Source organism: Chrysochloris asiatica, unplaced genomic scaffold (assembly GCF_000296735.1).
Source record: "Chrysochloris asiatica unplaced genomic scaffold, ChrAsi1.0 scaffold00116, whole genome shotgun sequence".
In the NCBI taxonomy this organism is placed as follows: Eukaryota; Metazoa; Chordata; class Mammalia; order Afrosoricida; family Chrysochloridae; genus Chrysochloris; species Chrysochloris asiatica.
Window position 1 is genome coordinate 8685046 of NW_006408634.1, and position 20119 is coordinate 8705164.

At 41.4% G+C, this 20119-nt stretch overlaps 1 pseudogene; it reads right to left on the reverse strand.

Moving 5' to 3' along the window:
• Positions 1-3711: 3711 nt before the first annotated feature.
• On the reverse strand, positions 3712-13960 carry LOC102814469 (annotated as a pseudogene).
• Positions 13961-20119: the final 6159 nt, after the last annotated feature.

Sequence of the window (20119 nt, forward strand, 5' to 3'; positions counted from 1 at the left end):
AGGAAACATGTCTCAAGGGTTGTATCTTTTCACTATACATATTCAATCAATCTGTGTGCTGGACAAATCTTCACAGAAGCTGAATTACATGACAGAGAAAGCTGCTCCAGGATTGGAGGAAGATTCACTAACAACCTGTTGTATGCTGATGACACACAGTCTTCTTTGCTGCAATCAAACATGACTGGAAGTACTTACTCATGTCGACTGCACCTCCATATAAAGAAAACAACAGTCCTTGTGACTGGAACAAAAAATAACATGATGCTCAAAGAAGAAAATTCTAAAGTCATCAAGAATTCCATTTTACTTGGATCCAGTCAAGGTTCATGGAAGTAGCAGTCCAAAAATCAAGAGAAAATACTTAAGTGAAATTGACTACAAAAGACCTCTTGTTGTTGTTGTTAAGTGCCATCGAGTCGATTCCGACCCATAGCAACCCTGTATAGAGTTTCCAAGGAGCAGGTGGTGAGCTTGAACTATCAACCTTGCAGTTCAAATGGCTTTGCAGTCTGGTGCACAAACCCACAGCACCACACCAAGGCTCCCACGACCTCTTAAAAGATGACAGTTTGAGGACTAAGGGGTTCCTGACACAAGTCATGGTAGTTTCCATTGCCTCCTATGTATGTGACAGCTGGAGAATGAAAAAGGAAGACTGGAGAACTCCGGTGTATTTCAGTTGTTGTTGTTGTTGTTATGGTGATGAATATACCACGGACTGACAGGACAACTAACAACTCTGGTTTGAGAGGACGGCCAGCATGCTCCTTGGAAACAATCATTCCAAGACTCTGTGTCTCCTACATTGGATAAAGGAGCTCTGGTAGCATAGTGGTTCCGAATCGGGCTGTGAGCTGCAAGGTCAGCAGTTTGAAACTACCAGCTGTTCCGCGGAAGAAAGATGAGGCTTTCTGCTCCCGTAAAGATTTACAGCCTCGGAAACCCTGTATAGGGTTGCTATGAGTCGAAACCGACACCATAACACATAACAACAACAACACTGGATATGTTTTCATGAAAAGCCCCTCTGCAGAAGGATTATTTGGCAAAGTCAGTGAGACAGAGGAAGACACTCACCAAGACAGGTAGATATAGTGGCAGAAACAACTGGTTTAAATGTAACAACTGAGAAGATGGTTGATTCAGAACCAGGAAATATTTCTTCTTTTGAATTAGAGATGACTAGACGCTACAAACTACTACAACAAATATTTCCCTGATACTAGATGACAAGCACATAATATTATATCATCATTGTACCATTTCATTGGCTAACTTGGTCACAACTCTGTTTCTTTTGATTCTAGCGTAATCAAAGGCAATTGTTTGAAATGGGAAATTCATATCAGTTACTCAGTTTTTCATTAGGAATCAAATGTCTAGAGATTTTCTACTCTTAGTATATTTATAGATCTTGCATTTATGGTATCATGTCTCAAAATTATTATGTTCCATCAGAAGGTCTATGAAAAGAAAGTTAATCATTATGTTGCTTAGTATTTTGTGATTTGAGAGCTTTACAGATCTTTGGTTTTACAGTCAGCAAATCATTTATTTTGCTTTGTTATAAGGTGACTGCACCTCCCCCCCCCATGTAAAATCAGTTACCACTGTTTCCCTCTATTCCCATTAACTCTAACACTCTTTCCTGGGTCACCTGTTCCCTTCATCTTTCTTTGCCAACCTCCCTCTTGTTGTATATTGCCTCACCCATGTTAAAGTGCCCACCCTGTAGCTTGTGAATAATTTTTCCTTTTCTCCCATCCCTGGTAACCATCATAGAATGTTAATTTTATAAAGAAAACTTTTCAAAACAATGGTGTCATTCAATGTTTGTCCTTTTGTGATTGACTAATCTCTCAGTATAATGTCCTCCAGGTGCTTAAAATTAAAAAAATATATATTTCTCTATCAAGCTTATGAGGAAAAAAAAAAGGTATCTGTAACATGCATACTTCTAAAATGAATCAATATTTCCAAACTTGTATATAGAAAATAACAAAGATTTCCGTCATCTGTTGGTCTAAAACTGGATAAAACCAAAATTGATTAGGGGCTATTGTACCAGATCTTCTTCCAGCAGCTATGGTATTTCTACCTCAAGCTGTCCCACTTGCCTGTCATGGAGGTGACAACCACCTGAACTAACTACAACCCTCCATTCAGAGTCCACCAAGGTAGCACCCTGGAGATGCAGGGCACAGGACAGGGCAGGAAGGAGGTGAGCTAGGTCAGGACTTGAGACTGCCCAGGAGTCAAGCTCATCACCCACCACCCCTGCCACCCTAGGCCCTGCTCCGGGCAGCTAAGGAGATCGACCTGCTGGTACAGGAGGTGGAGACACTGAAGAGCTAGCTGTCCCCACCGATGAGCATACTGCCACCAGGTGAGCCCCGAATGTCCCCAAACCCTTTGCCATGTTGACTCTCACCGTCCCACACACACTCAGGAGTCCCCATCTCAATTCTGAAATAAGTTTTTGCTACAAGAAAATGACAACAAAGAATAGCAGGAACAGAATACAAGTTGACCCAGTTTGGATTATTTAAGGAAAGCTTTCAGTGACAGGATGTAAAAATGCTCATTTAGTGAATTAATAACGACAGCTTCACCCTCCTACAGGGTATAGGAGGTTACATGACCTCTCCTAACATTCCCTCAGTGTGGGGCTGAACTAGTTAAGGAATTATGCTGATAGCATTTAGTCCCCTTAAAAATAATTTAGGAGGAGTCCTGGTGTGACGTATGTAGGATAACTATGGACTGTGACCACACACCTACCATCTGTTCCTGGGAAACTCTCTACACAGGTACTGGGAGTTTAACCTACTCATTGGTACTTAACAAGCCAGCTGAGGAGGGACACAAGAAAGCTCTCCTGAGACACCCTCCCACACAGGCCTAGTGTCTGCGCGTGTCTCCTGTTACACCCATTCTGACCTGTCGGACATATAGTGCTCACCTCCACTTTCCATCTCTGAGGCCTAGTGGGAAGGAGCTATCCCACTTTGAGTGCATGCTGCCATCTGGTGGACGCCTGCATTCCTGCGTGAATCTTATGAAATTGGCTCTTCTCACTATCTCCATTCCAAGTTGTCAAATCTTCGTTGTCCTTTGTAGCACTGACCAGTAATTCTATTGTAATTACAATTGTTATGGTGAAGACATGTGAGGTGGTTTCAGATACAAGGGGGCTTCAAAGAGTTCATGGAAAATTCTATTATATTTCTATTCCAGGACATACATACTTGTCCAACTAATTACATCAAAATCCTTATTAACTAAACATTTTTTCATTCATTATAAATGCATTCCACTATAGAAATTTGGTTTTTTAAAGTGTTATCAGAGGTGTAACTGGTTACTAAAGCACTCCACATTCCTTCCTCACACAAAATGTTTTTTACAAAACAGTGGACATTCTCTAACAAATGCTTAAGTGTGCAATTCCCCAAATTCCTGCGAACTCTCCCTATACACACAGAGATTCCAACCTGTGTCCTGTGATGGAGGACGATGAGTGACTTACAGCTAGAGGCCTGGCCTCATTCACAGCAAACGTGAGGCTTCTCATCTGAGCGTTTCTTCTGAAGCCTGAAGAGTCTGACCTCCAGCTAAAGCCTAACTGACCACTCTAACAGCAAACAATGCTTCTCCTGAATGAGTCGCTGACGACTAATGCGGTTTTTCTTAACTCTGAAGGCTACTTCATGCCTGGCACACATGAGCCTTTTGCCCTGAGTGTGTCCTCTGGTTCTTAAGAAAGTCTGACTTCTGAGCATAGTCGTGGGCACACTCAGTGTGCAACTTCTGGTGTAAATATAGCCTTGACTTCCATTTAAAACCTCGGCCACATCAACTACAAACAAATGGCTTCTCCCCTGAGTGTGTTTTCTGGTGCATGAGAAGGTTCGATTTCCAGTTAAAGGCCCGGCCACACTCCTTGCACACATGAGGTTTCTCCCCCGAGTGTATCCTCTGGTGAGTATTGAGGGAAGACTTTCGAACAAAGCCTCGCCCACACTCTTTGCACACGTGTGGCTTCTCCCCTGAGTGTGTTCTCTGATGGAGAAGGAGGTCAGATTTATGGACAAAGCCTCGCCCACACTCCTTGCACACATGAGGCTTCTCTCCTGAGTGTGTCTTTTGGTGGCGTAGCAAGCCTGACATCCGAGCAAATCCTCGGCTACACTCACTGCAAACATACGGCTTCTCCCCTGAGTGCGTCCTCTGGTGGCAGAGGAATTCTGACTTCCATTTAAAGCCTCGCCCACACTCTCCACACACATGTGACTTCTCTCTTGAGTGTGTTTTCTGGTGGCAAATCAAACGTGACATCTGAGCAAACCATCGACCACATTCACAGCAAACATAGGCTTTCTCCCCAGAGTGTGTTCTCAGGTGCCGGTGTAAGCCTGATTTCCATTTAAAACCTTGCCCGCACTCTGCACACACATGAGGCTTCTCCCCTGAGTGTGTCTTCTGGTGGCAGAGCAAGCATTCCATCCGAGCAAACCCTCGGCCACACTCACTGCACACATATGGCTTCTCCCCGGAGTGTGTTCTTAGATGCCGGTGTAGGTCTGATTTCAATTTAAAGCCTCGCCCACACTCCTTGCACACATGTGGCTTCTCTTCTGAGTGTGTCCTCTGGTGCTGTAGAAGGTCTGTTTTCTGGTTAAAACCTTGGCCACACTCCCTGCAAACATGGGGATGCCCCCAGAAAACGGACTGCTGGTTTGTGATGAAGTCTGACTTCGGACCCTGGTTGGCTCCATCCTCTCTATAGCTGACTGCTCCAAATCTTGACATTTCTAGTCCCTTCAGTGCTTTATCTGTTTCCACCAATGACACCCAGTGGGATGGGTTGGAGCCTACACCTATGTGGACATCTCCCGGCCTTACTGACTCTCTTTGGGGTGGGCTACAGAATGCCCATGATGTCTCTCTGTGCACTCTGCTCCCACACAAGGGATTGGTGAAATCTCTCTTCTGACCGTCTGTGTTTTCATCCCAGCACCTCTGAACAGAATCCTGCTGCTCAGGCTGCTTCTGAGACCCTGGTCTGGAATGCCCTGGATGGAAGGGATGTTCTGCACACAAGCCTGGGAAGACCTGAAGCACATGTTGGCTGAAGAATTGCTGACAAGAGAAATCCAGAAGGCAGGAGAAACACTGGTAGGTTTCTGGCTTTGGTTCTGCTAAAGAGAAAAAGATTTCCATTAGAGCTGCTGTGAGTGGGGCGGAGTGGGCTGTCTGCTTTCTGCCATCACGTGTAGCACCTCACTGAATGAGCACCTGGGTGGTACAACAGCTCAGTGACTATGGGAAAAGTTGAATGTTCAGAAGACAGGCACTTAGGTAAATGCTGCCCTTTAGATTTTCAATGGTTGACCATTCCATGGTGCGCGCACCTTACTAGCGTTGCTGTCTCCTGCTATCTACCACTTAGCCGCAAGGATGAGTTAATTTCCAGACCTGAAGGGAGGTCAAGGTTTCCTGCAGTCTCTTTCTGATTAGTAAATATGGTTTGTTTTTTTTAATATAATGGCTAATTATCATGAGCATTTTTTGATATGTTTGTTGGAACCCTGGATGTCTTCTTTTGAAAAATTGTCTGCTCATGTCCTCTTTCCATTTTTAATTAGACTATTTGTCATTTTCTTGAGAGGTGCTGAATTGTTATATATATTGTAAAGGTTAGTTCCATGTCTGATATGCCATTGCCAAAAAATTTTCCCAGCCAGTGGGCGATCTTTTTACTCTTTTGGTGAAATCTTTTGATGAACATAGTTACTAATTTTTAGGAGGTGCCAATAATAGATTTAGTGTTCACTTATGCTTTATGGTGCATTTATACCATGCATCAGACACGCTTATTTTGTTGCTGTTTTGTCACTGATGATCTTAATAGTTCTAGGTTTTATATTTAGGACTTTAATCTATAATCAGTTCGTTGACATACTGGTCTTGTTTCATTTTTCTACAACTGGATTTCCAGGTTTGGCAGTACCATTCGTTGAAGAGAATCTCTTCCCCACTTAATGTGTTTTAACCTTTGTCAAAGATCAGCTGACCTAATGTGGATGGATTACTTCCGGGTTCTCACTACTGTTCCACTGATTTATGTGTCTTTTGTTGTAAAGTACCAGATTGTTTTGACTGCTGTGGTTGTGCAGGTTTTGAGATGAGGAATCGAGAGACCTCCTATTTGTTCCTGTACACTGCCATCAGCAATATATTTCACTCAACCTTGACAATAGTATTTTGTCAACCTTTTAAAATATTACCAACGTAATAGCTGAGAATGGTATATATCTAAATGTAACTTTAATTTGCAGTTATCTCATTAGACATAAAGTTCAATATTTGTTCATATACTTTTTGAGTGGTTTGAAAAACTTAGCCAAAGCTGTTTCAGAAAACACTCAGAAATGCTTCGCCAGAGAACCCTTCTCCACCACAACAATGATCTAGCTCACTCTCACATCAAACAGCAGGAGCTCTGTGAGTTGTGATGGAAGATCATCAGGCATCCATTCTAGTCCTGATTTGGCTCCATCTAATTGCAAAAAATCTTTAAAGGCCACCTATATTTCTTCAGTTATTAAAAGAATGTTCTGACATGGTTATATTCTCATGACCCTCAGTTTCTTATAGATGGACTAACTAAATGGCCGGTACCATCACTTGCAAAAGTCTTTTGAATTTGATGGGGCTTTTGTGCACAATAAAAGTTTTTTATTTTCATCAATTTTTATAAAGTTTCTATTTTCCAGTTAGGTCTTTAATCCATCTTGAGTTCATTGTACATATGCAGTGAGATAAGGGATCTACCTGATTCATTCTTCTGACGTGGATATCCAGTTTGACCAGCACCATTTGTCAAGGAGAATATCTTCCCTTGAATGAACATGTTTTGACACCTTTTCAAAGATCCACTGTCTGTATATGGATAGATTTACCTCTGGGTTTTCAATTCTGTTCATTGATCAAAGGGTCTGTTGTGGTACTAGAAACAGGTGATTTTCACTGCTTTGGCTGGATAGTAGGTTATAACATATTTTTGCCTATTAATTCCATTTTTCTAAGCATTTTTTCAAGCCCCTTTCTATATAAGACTCACCATATATTGTCTGTCTCCAGTCAGAACAGGGCTTTCTAAGTACTGCATTTACTAATATATTTTTAGTGTCTAGGGTATTAGCTGGTCTATATTAAAAACAAAACAAACAAACCTGTTGACATATTTGATTCCATCTCATGGCCAACCCTTGTGTTCCAGAAAAGAACTGCTTCAGAGGGTTTATTTGTTGTTTTTATTTTGTGATTTGTTGGAATTTACTTGGTCTAGAGATTTACTGGTTGGAATGTTTATGGAAGTAGAAGGACCAAGCCTTTCTTCTGTGGTGCTACAGATGGCTCAGAACCACTAAGGCTAAGTTAAGAGTTGAGCTCAAATGTCTGCACCACCTAGGAACCTTTTCCTGCCACACAGCCAAAATACACAAAAATGTTGTTGTAGAGCCTCTTGTGACTCACAGCAACTCTACTGGACAATGTCGAACTCCCACAAAGGCATTCCAAGGCTATAAATCTTTCTGGAAGCACATGGTCACATCTATCTCCTGCAGACTGTTGGGTTCAAAGTGTCAACCTTTCACTCAGCAGCCAACATACTTAACTACTAAAGGGCTACTGGGCACACAGCAGGTGCCAATACACATCAGCTGAATTAATGAAGGAAAAGAAGACAGCACATCCTCACCCAATGAGAGAAGATTCTGGAAGATCTCCAGCATCACTTCTTTGTAAAGGTTCTTCTGCTCAGTGCTCAGGCTCTTCCATTCAGCTTCTGTGAAGACCACAGTGACATCCTCGAATGTAACTGGTTCCTACAACAAGCGATAAACCAATGCACAGCAAGTCAGAAGCACGTTTCCCAATGAGAGGCATTCACTGGTGATCATGAAGAGCCTGCAACTTAAGAAGTTCATGCTAATTCTTTTCAGAAACTAAGTTCTTCTGGTCATGGCTGGGGACCTGGCTGTGTAAGAAAATCTATGGGAAGCACCAATGATGCATGGCACAAATCCTGACCCTCAAACATGTATAACCTCAGTGGAGAAATGATTTTCAATTAATTTGAGCAATAAGCAGAAATCCAGGAAGTGACTTTGAGAATTCATAATGTAGGAATCCAATATGGCAGCAAAAAGGATGGGATAGACAAGAACAAATGGAACCCTGGAGTAGTGTTAAGTTTCAAGAGATAATGGAGCTTGGAATGAGAAGAAGGAGGGGAAGTTTAACTAGAGTTGCTGGACGGTGTCTGGAAGTATTTCTGAAGAGGTAAGGTAACTAATTGTGATCTTTTTAATGATTTTAATGACCTTTTCTAATAGAGACCTTACCATTTCACTCATCTAGTAGCGTAGTACCTCATCTATGCAAAACAGTGGGCAAGAGAACGTAATATTCCAGTAAAAGGGCATTTGTAGGCTGGCTTTACTAGAGTTTGTGTCACCCAGGGTAGAAACCCCCTACTTGCCTCTAACATAGGTGAAGCATCTTGTCCCTTACCCCAAATCCACAAAACTTAGGTAATGGCGCCAGCCAACAAGGTCAAATTCCTGGCTGCACAAATCTACCTCTCCAGAGTTAACTTCAATGGCTCCACACAGTTCCTATCCCCTCCTAGGTACTCAATGGCTGATCCTGTGTCCTACCTCCCATCTCCTGACAGGAGATGAGAGAGGATGGGTTACCACAATGGGCAATGAGTGACACAAATCCTAGTAATGTCACTTTGAAAGATAATTTAAATCTTTTAAAACATCAACAAATATTTTAACCTCTTACCATGAAGTCAGAATCCTGGTGTGGCACTGTGACAGAAATACTGCACTGCAAGGTTGGTTTGAACCACAAGGTCGGTGGTTCAAAATCACCTTGGAAACCCTATACAGGGAAAGGGTCGCTAAGAGTTGGAACGATCTGAACAGCACTTAACAACAACAGTGAAGTTGATTCTAACTCAAAGCAGCCCTATGTGAGAGTGAATCTTTCTGCAGGAAAGTTCTCCAAATCTTTCCCCTCCATAGCAGATGGTGGCTTCACTTGGCCAGAATGGTTCTTACAAATACTTCATTGGGATTTAATATAAAACTCATTGGCTCTGTAATTCATTAACCTCCTGTCAATACAGAACTCCTCACTATGCACAGATCCAACATGCACCAATTTAAATTACTATGATTTAAATGAAAAACTCCAAAAGTAAAAAGAATGGTTTCGATTGGACTTGCCATGGAACATTAACTGTGAGTAACCGTATAAAGTATGGAGTCCTGGTGTGGCACTGTGGGTTAATGAACTGGACTGCAAAGTTGGTTTGAACTGCAAGGTCAGTGGTTCAAGCTCACCACCTGTTCCTCGGAAACCCTATATAGACAGGGTCACTATGGGTCAGAACGGACTCTACGGCACTAACAACAATAACATATAAAGTACAAAGTTCTCTTCTAGCTCTTCAGTTCATAGCAGCACATAATGAGAGTCATGCATCACATTGTTACATAGTTAGAACAGGGAACAGGGGCAAACCACAGATCGACCACAAGGAGTACAAGAAATGACTTGATGTGTCAGGAGAGCTTATGAAAAGGAGAGATACGACAGATGACTTTCATCAAAATCAAGCAGGCTCAGAGTAGATTAGGACTGGTGTGACGTGACCAAGGACCTAATCACAACACCACTATAATAACTCAGCGGACGCTTAGCTTGAACTGCATCCAGTACAGACTTGGCTGCGAAACAGCAGATCCGCAGGTTGAGCCCACGAGCCACTCTACAGGAGAAAGATGAGGCTTTTTGCTCCTGCAAAGATCTAAAAGCCTCAGAAATTCTATCTAGGATCATGTGACGTACTGATGTATGTATAAGTCCTATCTCTCTAGGATAAGCACTGGACTGCTATAAACAAGGTCAACGGTTCTAACTTTACAGCTACTCCTCTGAACAGTCACTATGAGTTGGAACAGACTTGACAGTATTTAACAAAATCACAAAAACCGTTAGCTTAAGAATACAATTATAACACACCCAGTAAGAAATGACCAATTTGAGGCCCTAAATTATGATAGGTAAACACAGGATTCAGGAGACAATTACCAAGAGACCCAAAGCCCACTTTTAAGGACAGTATCATAAAAGTGAAACCAAGAAATCACTCATGAGGAGGAAGTCCATTCTCATATCTGCTAGAATATCTATGCTACACTCCATTCAATCACTTTCCTTGCTTAAAGCCTCTGTCTCTCTGTTTCCTTTCGTGTGCATATTGTACCTGTGCCTTACTAGTTCTTTGGAGGGACAGTAGGAATGAAACAGGATGCTTCAACTGCACACTGTGACTGTTTTGGGAGGAAACCTGGGAACCATTTACATACGTGGAGAAAGAACTCCCAGGGAAGGTGCCTTCACGCCCCTCAAAGCTAAGCAGCAGCTCACTTTGAGACACTGCCTGTTGGTTTTCACAGGAGCTCTCACACACCACCTGAATTGTTCAGTGTAACTGATGTATTATTCTAGTTGGTGTTGTTTTACTGGGAATTTGTCTTTCCTCTGGTTTCATTATTTCTATTCATGGTCACACTTCAAGGTAAAGAGACGTCATTTATATGAGCTTCTAGAACTGACGTTGCTCTGGTTTCATATTTCTCCTCATGGTCATGCTTCAAGGCAGAGACACATCATTTATATGAGCTGCTGGGCTGGTCCCAGAGTCCGAAGGTATGAGAGCCATTTCTTGCCTCTAGTCCAAGGCTTTTTGTTACACACGGTGGGTGGGTGGTAGTCTAGTGGAAGTGGTGCCATGTGACCACCTTGGGAAGAGTCCCCTTTAATAAAGACCCTGTAAAAACTTGGACTCTGTCAGGAAGTGCCACATAGGGTCTGGTTCACAAGAGCTTTTTTTTTTCTTACTTTTTATTGTGAACCGAGTGAAGGTTAACAGACAAATTCTTCAACTTTACATTCAACAAATTACATGCTTTGTTTAATCTCAATAATTAAAATGCACTCCCTGCAACAAGTTATCCTGCTTATTCCCTGTGCGCATTTATATCATATGTTTTACAAATGAACAATGCAAAATGTTTGATGTAAACATAAAAAAAAAATTGGACATTTTGCAAACCTTGATACATACAGAATTTCACTGGAACCTTATAAAACAAAATATGAACAGGCATGGAAAGGCTGACAAGAGATCTCATTTTGCTATACTGGTTTCCACTTATTGTTATGGTCTTTATCAACTACTGGAAAGATACAGGGACCCCCAAAGAGGGACATCCTGTCAGAGGTCAAGGTCACGAATTGGTCTCTGGGAAAAACAGAAATCTAGCATCTCAGTGGGCAAGTTCCTGGGGATGCACTGACTGTCCCTGGGGAACTATTGTAAGTTCTCACATAAGTGTTCTGGAAAAGGAAGACACCCTGTCCAGAAACTCTCGTCAGTAGCTGATACGGGATAAATGTAACCTATTTCAAAAATTCCCCTTTGGGGTGCCTATTGAAGAACTTAAAGAGCTTTAATCTCAACAGACTGTGAAAATGAAGTTAATATTTTTCTGAAATCCTACTTGGCCCCAATATTGTCTGGGGGACCAAGAAAAATGGCCAGTAAACAGAACCCTAAATTACAATACACTTTTACAACTAGACCTATTCTGTAGAAGGGAAGGAAAGTGGTCAAAAGTCACTGATATTCAAGTCTTTATGGTCCTTAGAGAAGACACAGAAAGACAAAAGGGTTGTGTAAAAATGTAGAAACTATGTCTTTGATGTGCTAAGTCTGGCTGGGCATTAGGCATGTGATTATTCAGCGGTCCCCAAGGGGGGGGCTCTTAAAAGTCACCAGATCCTCTTGGTCACTGAACAACCTCAGGATTGGTGGGGCCCAGAATGGCAACAACTGCTGCACATGTCATCAAAATCTCTCACACGGGGCCCGGAGTCGTCGTGGGTATGGACAGTAAGTTTACTGAACGTTTAGTAGACACAAGAGCCATTTATCTGGTCTTAAAAACCTTTAGCATGATTCTCTCTCCCCTTTCATGGTTATTGGCATTGATGGGATTCCTATCAAAAGGAAGGAGGAAACCTAACAAATTGCTGGGTATGTGTAGGAAACCTCCTCCACATGGAGGAAATTTTAAAGCCTTGGTTTCAGGGGCATCCACTGTAGAAAAATGAGTCTCAGAGCTTTCCTGTTTTTACTAAGACACTCAAGGACTCTGAAATAACGATCTTACAAATAATTCCTAAATCCATAAACTCATCCAGAGACTAAGGATGTTTCAAACTAACTTCATTTACATGATAGACTTCAATTGAGCCCAACACCAAAAACTTTCAAGGTAACTTTTCGGGCTTTAGGAAGAAGAACTCCTCGCATGCATGTAACTACATGGGAGATGGATACACATGAGGATCAGATGATGATTGGTCGTATAACTGGATGCAGCTATATCAGGAGGGACCATTAAGCAGAGTCTTAACTCTACATATCATTCTCACAACAGTGGGCTCCCCTAGCAGGTGGTCACCACTACCTGGGGTGCACATATCAAAGCCAATCTAAATATTTTACCATCCCACTTTCTAGGCACTCTGGTCTAGATCTTGATAATTCTAGTAACTGGGGCAATGCCTCATCTTTGTTTTATTTGGAAGACGGATTATGGTTTCCCTGCAAAGGTAAGAAAAACAGAACATGGTGGCTAAAGTGTCTAACTTCAAGGGTGGAGAACCTGTACTCTAGGGTTTGTGACCTGCACTTTCATCAAGTTCCTCCAATGTAGCGTAGTGGTTACGAATCGGGCTGCAAACCTCAGGGCCAGCAGTTTGAAACTACCAGCTGTTCCGCAGGAGAAAGATGAGGCTTTCTGCTCCCATAAAGATTTATAGCCTCGGAAACCCTGTACAGGGTGGCTATTAGTTGGAACCGACTCCACGGCACATAACAACAACAAAAGAGGAAAAAGGGTGTGTCTCCCTTTCCTAATCCTGGACATAATTGCTCTAGTGGCTGCTGGATGCACAGCATACAGATATGAATAAAAATGTAGCCATCTAAAATGTGTCATGCACAGTGAAGGAACTGGGGGAGGATTCTGGACAATCACTGAAAATCATTAAAAAAATCATTAGAATGGTCATGGACCATCACATAGCCCTCAACTTATCCATTCCCCAAAGAGGGTGCAATCTCTGCAGTTACTAATACAAGCTGCTACACTTATATAAATGGAACAGGAAAAGTTGAACTTAACGTGCAGCACATCCTAGAAACAAGAAAATGGCTACAAGAACCCAGAAACGTGCTCACCCATGATTTATGGTCACAAATAAAAAGGTATCTCCCTTCTGTGACCTACATACGTCTACATACTGCTGGGGACCTTTAGCTATTATATTACTTCTGCTTATGTTTGGGCCTTGTATATTAAACTTAAAAATCTTTTTTTTTTTTTACCCAAACACTTAAAGCTTTTTGCAGACAAATGGTGCCCAAGAAAGAGTTACATATCAGCATATTCTCCAGCAAATGAGCCAGCACCTCAGAAAAATAAAGGAATTCCAACTCACCAGTATTTTGGGCATCCTCTTCTCCTCCTGGTGCCAGTGAACAGCCTTGGAGGACACACCTATGGAGGACACACCTACGGGAAGAAAGAGAAACTGTGAGAAAGCACTCCTCCCATGATGCTCTCAGAGGAGGTTGCAGATCAAGGGATAGAAGGAAGTAGCCACTTTCCTCAGCTGTTGTCACTAATACATTCTCACCTGAACATGCAGCCTTGGTTCCCCTCTTCCCCTCTCCAGAACCTTAATAACTCTTACCTTTGGCTTTATCTGTTTGAGTCCATTTCTTCCTGGTCTCCATAGCGTCCTGCTGTTCTCCTGGTACTGCTATCCCCAGGCAGAAGACTCAGGCAGGGAAACGGTCCCACAGTCAATCGAGGGGCTATCTTGAAAGTCTCGTAAAGTATCAGGTGGAAGTTATTTCATCTTCAGATGAAGCTCTGCTGCCTGGAGTGACTTGTTCATGCACGCTGGACCTATGGGATGCACAAGCGACTTGATGGTGCTGGATCCTTTATTGTATGCTCAGTTCCCAGGTCCCTTCAGCTAACATGTTGTCCTTTATCAGCCCCTCCTCAGCCACACATACTGATAAATGTTCAGTCAAGGCAGGGTGTCGGGATTTTCAAACTTTATCCACTGTGAGTCTAGGAGTCTGCAAGTCTGTTCCCTGTCAAATACACTGCGTCACAATTGCCTCCAAACTTGAGATTTAAGCTCCTTGTCCCAGGTCAATTTCTAATACTCAAGTCAGAGAGAAGACAGAATGCGGTCTAATGCCTGCGGATAAAGAGCCTCTGACAATTCAGGGCATGCAGCAGTTAGCTTCTCACTCCCCAAATCCCCTATGTCACTGTACTCTGAAAAGGTTGGGGGTCTGAACTGAGTCCCTACAGGCCATACAATAACACATGCAAACAGAACACACGACTTTCATATGAACCTATCCGTCACAGTACTAGAGTGTGTGTGTGTGTCATGTGACCCTATCAGTCACAGGTCTATCCTCTTGTGGTCCAGAGCAAGTAGGTGATGTTAGAAGCAAGCTCCTCACATACCCTGGCCAGGAGCTCAGTTCATGGGATGGCAGTCCTACTACAATCTTTTAGCTGTTGGTAATGCTGTTGAGTCCATTCCAACTTGTGGTGTACAGAGTTTTCAAATCTGTGATCCTTTGGAGGCTGACTGCCAAGCTTATCTTCTGATAAACCTCTGGGTGGGTTTGAACTGCTACCCTTTCCACTACTCCTGGATGGCTTTACTCCTGCCCAGTTATTACAAAATCTCTGAAATTTACAAGAATTTTTAAATAGTCAGAAAAACATTTTTCCTAGAGGAATCATGAGGTGTCTTCTGAAAATTGGCCAACCTCTAAATGCACATTCTTCCCAGAACCTGACATCATAAAATGTATAAATCAAATTCTAAAAGCACCCTCGAAGAATGTTAAAACTAGGTGATTTCAGCACTAGGATGGTGGGTATTTTAAAACATACTAGGAAAGATTTTGTTGAAGCGATAGAATGGTTATAAGTGAAAACTGCTAAGCATTCTTATACTTAATGGGAGAAAAGAGTTTTGAAATTTAGAGAGGTAATAAATACATGTGTATGTTGTAAAAGGTGGCAAAATAAACATGCTTACGATTGAGAGACTTCCGGAAAGGTGGTGGACTGAACATACATGATTACACAAACTCTCTACAACAAAAAATGTTGTTGTTAAGTGCCATCCACAGAACCGAAAGAGTCTCCAGGAAAGAATGAGATCAGCAGGAACCTTCATAATCAGCCATCCTGTCTGTAACTGCCTGATGGTTCTGACAGACTAGGAAACTACGAACCTGACTGAACATCCTCCTGGAACTAATTATGGGCAGGGTGCCCCAAACATAGACTATACTTAAGCCTATCAGAAATCCCTCTGGGGCTGGAAACTCAGTTGCCACATCCCTCCTTCATCCACCTTGTGAGTTTCTTGGCTGGTAGGAGTGTCCCAGAGTTTACTCGTGACTGGGTCCAACCACTGCCACTGCACTGGGTTTTTTGGGTTTTTTCCCTTCTGTGGTTTTGTTGTTTTTGCTTATTCTTTCTTTTTCACCTTCCTCTCTTTCCCTTCCCTTGATTTTTAATAAATAGCTCTGCTGTCAGTGAAAGAGCTTAAAAATGTATAAATCAAATTCTAAAAGAACTGAAGAAAGAAATGAAAATTTTACATAATAGAGGGGATTCTAACACACCACTTTAATGAAGGGCAGGACTGCCACAAAGAAACTCAAAAGAGACAGAGAAGAACTAAACAACACAATCAACCAGCTTGACCTTAAAGTCATATACAGGGCACTCAACCCAACAACCCCTTTTCCAGAATTATGGAACATGTTCCAGAATACACTATTATGTTAGACCACAAAGCAAACCTCGATAAATTTAAAATCATCAAAATACTACAAACGTTTTCTCAGATCATAATGCTATAAAATTACAAATCAATAATAGGAAGGTCAAAGAAAACAATCAAATACATGGAAATGGAACAAAAGCCTAATTAAAAGCAACTGTGTAATGTGCTTGTTAAGTGCCTCCAAATCAGTTTCCACTCATGGCAAGCCTACAAAGGGTTTCCAACAAGTGACTGGTGGGTTTGAACTGCAAATCTTGCGGTTAGTAGTCCAGTGGTACCCATGAGATGACAACTGAAAAAAAAATTTTTTTTTAATTCCTGAAACCAAAAACAAGAGGACAACATACCAAAACCTTTGGGACACAAGAAAAGCAGGGCCCACAGGCAAATTTATAGCAGGCACAGTCAAAAAGAACCACAATCAACACCTTTATCCAACATCTCCATCAATTAGGAAAAAAAAAAAACCCAGCAAAGTAAGCCCCCAGCCACCAGTAGGAAAGAAATAATAAAAATTGTTGTTGTTGTTAAGTGCCCTGAAGTCGGTTCCAGCCCATAGCAACCCTGGATAGGGTTTCCAAGGAGCAACTGGTGAGCTTGAACCACCAGCCTTGTGGTTCAAACTGACTTGACAGTCCAGCGTGTTCACACCTGCAGCACCGTACCAGGTCTTAATAAAACTTAAAGCAGTAATAAATGAAAAAGAAAATAGAAAAACAACAGAAAGAATAAAAAAGACAAGAAGTTGGTTCTTTCAAAGGATCGATAAAATCAACAAACCATAGCAAATCTAACAAAAGAAGATATAATTACCATTTCTCCATTGGTGATATCACAGCAGAATTAAAAGAAAGAAAAGGTAAAATAATACAATGTTATGAAGAATTGTATTTCCAACAAATTTAAAAATCAAGAAGAAATAGACAAATTTCTAGAATCACAGGACCTACCTAAATCAACATAGACTCACACAGAAAACTCAAACAAACATATAACAAAAGAAGAAACTGATGATGTCATTAAAAGACTTCCAACTAAAAAAAAATGTCTGGGCCCAGACCACTTTACAGTTGAATTCTATCAAACATTCAAAGAAGAGCTGACATCAATTCTACCAAAACTATTCCAGAATATAGAAGAGGAAGGAAAATTCCCAGTTAATTTTATGAAGCAAGAATAATCCTGATATCAAAACCTAGCAAACACATGTCTGAAAGAAAATTATAGACCAATATCCCTCATGAACGCAGAAGCAAAAAATGTCAACAAAATCCTAGCCAATAAAATACAAAATCACTTCAAAAAATATCATGCCCAAGTGGGATTCATACTAGCAATGCAGGGATGGTTTAACATTAGAAAAACAATCCACAATATACCACACAAATAAAACAAAGGGGGAAAAACATATGCTCACATGAGTTGATGCAGAAAAAGCATTTCACAAAATCCAACACCCATTCGTGATAAAAATACTCAACAAAATAGGAACAGAAAGAAATTCTTCAACATAATTAGGAGTATATATATATATATATACACAAAACCAACAGGCAACATCATTCTAAACAGAGAGAAACTGAAAGCATTAACCTTTTGAAGAGGAACCAGACAAGGATGTCCTTTATCACTGTTCCTACGCCATATAGTGCTTGAAGTCTTAGAGCTATATGGTAAAAAAGGGAAATTAAAGGTATTCAAATTGACAAAAGCAGTAAAACACTATTTGCAGACAAGTTGACATGAAACTTAACTATAACACCAGATAAGGGACTACTCCAAAACTTATAGAATACTTCAACATCTCAACAAGAAAACACATAACCCAATTTAAAAATGAGTAAGAGCATGAACTGACCGACACTTGACTAAGGTGGTCAGCAAGCATATGAAGAAATGATCAAAATCATTAGCCATTCTTTTTGTGAAGCATTTTCAAGTCAGTTCTGAGTCACAGCGAATCTTTATAGGTTTCCTGAGGAGTGGTTGGTGGGTTTCAATTATTGATCTTATGGTTAACAGTCCCACACCAGGGCTATCATTAGCCATTAGAGAGATGCAACTCAAAAACCATAAACATGTATCATATTACTTCAGCATTGATAGCGCAAAACAAAAAAACACACCAGAAAGCAACAAATACTGACAAGGGAATGTAGATGCTGGGACCCTCCTACAGTGCCGATGGGTCTGTAAAATGCTACACCCACTGTGCAACATGTTATGGAGCTTCCTCAAAAAGTTGGGAATAGAAAAACCTTACGACCCAGAGATCACTCTCCTTGGTAAACAGTCTCAAGAAACAGGAGGAGTGACATGAACAGATCTATGCACACCCATGCTCACTGCGGCACTATTCATAACAGCAAAAAGATGGAGACAGCCTAAATGCCCATCAGCAGAAGAATGGTTAAACAAACTTTGGTACACACACAATGGAATACTAGGCAACCCTGAAAAATAACAGCTCTGAAATACCTCATAACAAGGATCGACCTGAAGGACATTGTACAGCACAAAATCAGTCAATTCAAAAATGACAAATATTGTATGAGACCACTGTTTTAACGAGAATATGTTTTCTTGCTAAAAGAAACTTTCAGTGATGGTTCCTCGGGGTGGGAGGGAAGGAGCGTAGTGGTTACGAATCGGGCTGCGAACCTTAAGATCAGCGGTTCGAAACTACCAGCCGCTCCGCGGGAGAAAGATGAGGCTTTCTACTCCCGTAAGGATTTACACCCTCGGAAACCCTGTACAGGGTCGCTATGGGTCGGAACCGACTCGACGGCACTTAACAACAACAACAACAAGGGGGAAGATAGACGCATGTTCATTTGGGTGATGAGGAAGGCAATGTTCAACAAGAGGAAGACTGATACATGAAACATGAAGGTGGTAGAAGATGCAGAGAGAAGTGCACGAGTTAAAGTGAAGAAAGATAAACACTGTTAAATGCTGAGCAGTGGAAGGGATTACAGTCATTGCAATGACATTGAATTGCTGAACGGGAGACTGATAATCTGTAAACCTTCACTCAATTCATAATAAGAATTTTAAAACAAAAAGAAAGAAAAACCGAAAGCCACACAGAAAAGTGCACACGGCTGAACATTAACTGTTGTTGTTGTTAACTGCTGCCGAATCAGTTCCAACTCATAGTGACCGTGCATAGTTTCCAAAAAGTGGCTGGTGAGTTTGAACCAATCTTGGGGTCCAGCGTTTGGTGCCACATTTCCCCACTCCTGGTAAAAGTAGACAGGGAAGTAGAATGAACCAAATGGCCATCCACAATAGAATTAAACAGTAAAGCGGGCACTTTTCTCCACATACACACTAGAAAGACAGGTCTGAGAGATGATTAGATGATGCCACTCTGGAAAAAAAAAAAAAAAAATTCAGCCCCTATTCCAAAACAAGTGGACTCCTAGTGTAGCACTGCATGATACGCAGTTAAAACTCACTGGCTACTCCTTGAAAACTCTATGTATGGTTGCTATGAGTCCTAACCTATTACAGGACAATTAATAACAACAACGATCCATAACAATCAAACCTTGACATGCAAAGCAAATCCTGCCTTCCAACCATGACTCAGAAAAGCAAGGCAAAGCTTTGGTTGTTTAAATGATTCTATATATATTACTGAGTGTTTTTGTGTACATCCCCTCAAAAAACAACAAAAAACACACACACACACACAGAGGAAATAGAAGCAAATACTGTTGGAATGATGATGCATGGAGGAGATTATAATCATTGCAATGAAACAGTGAGTGTAAAACCGATGTTTTCCCATGTAAACTATCACTCAATTCACAATTAAAAAAAAGATCTTAAAAAAGCAAGGCAAACCCACAAGAAATACGATCCATAACACAAGTAGCACACCATTGTTCATAGCAGCCCTATTTACAATAGGAAAATGATGGAGACAGCCAAAGTGCCCATCACCTGAAAAATGGATAAACAAACTGTGGTACATACACACAATGGAGTACTATGCTACCTTGAAGGACAACAAGGAAGCTGCAAGCCACCGCCTACCATGGATAAACCT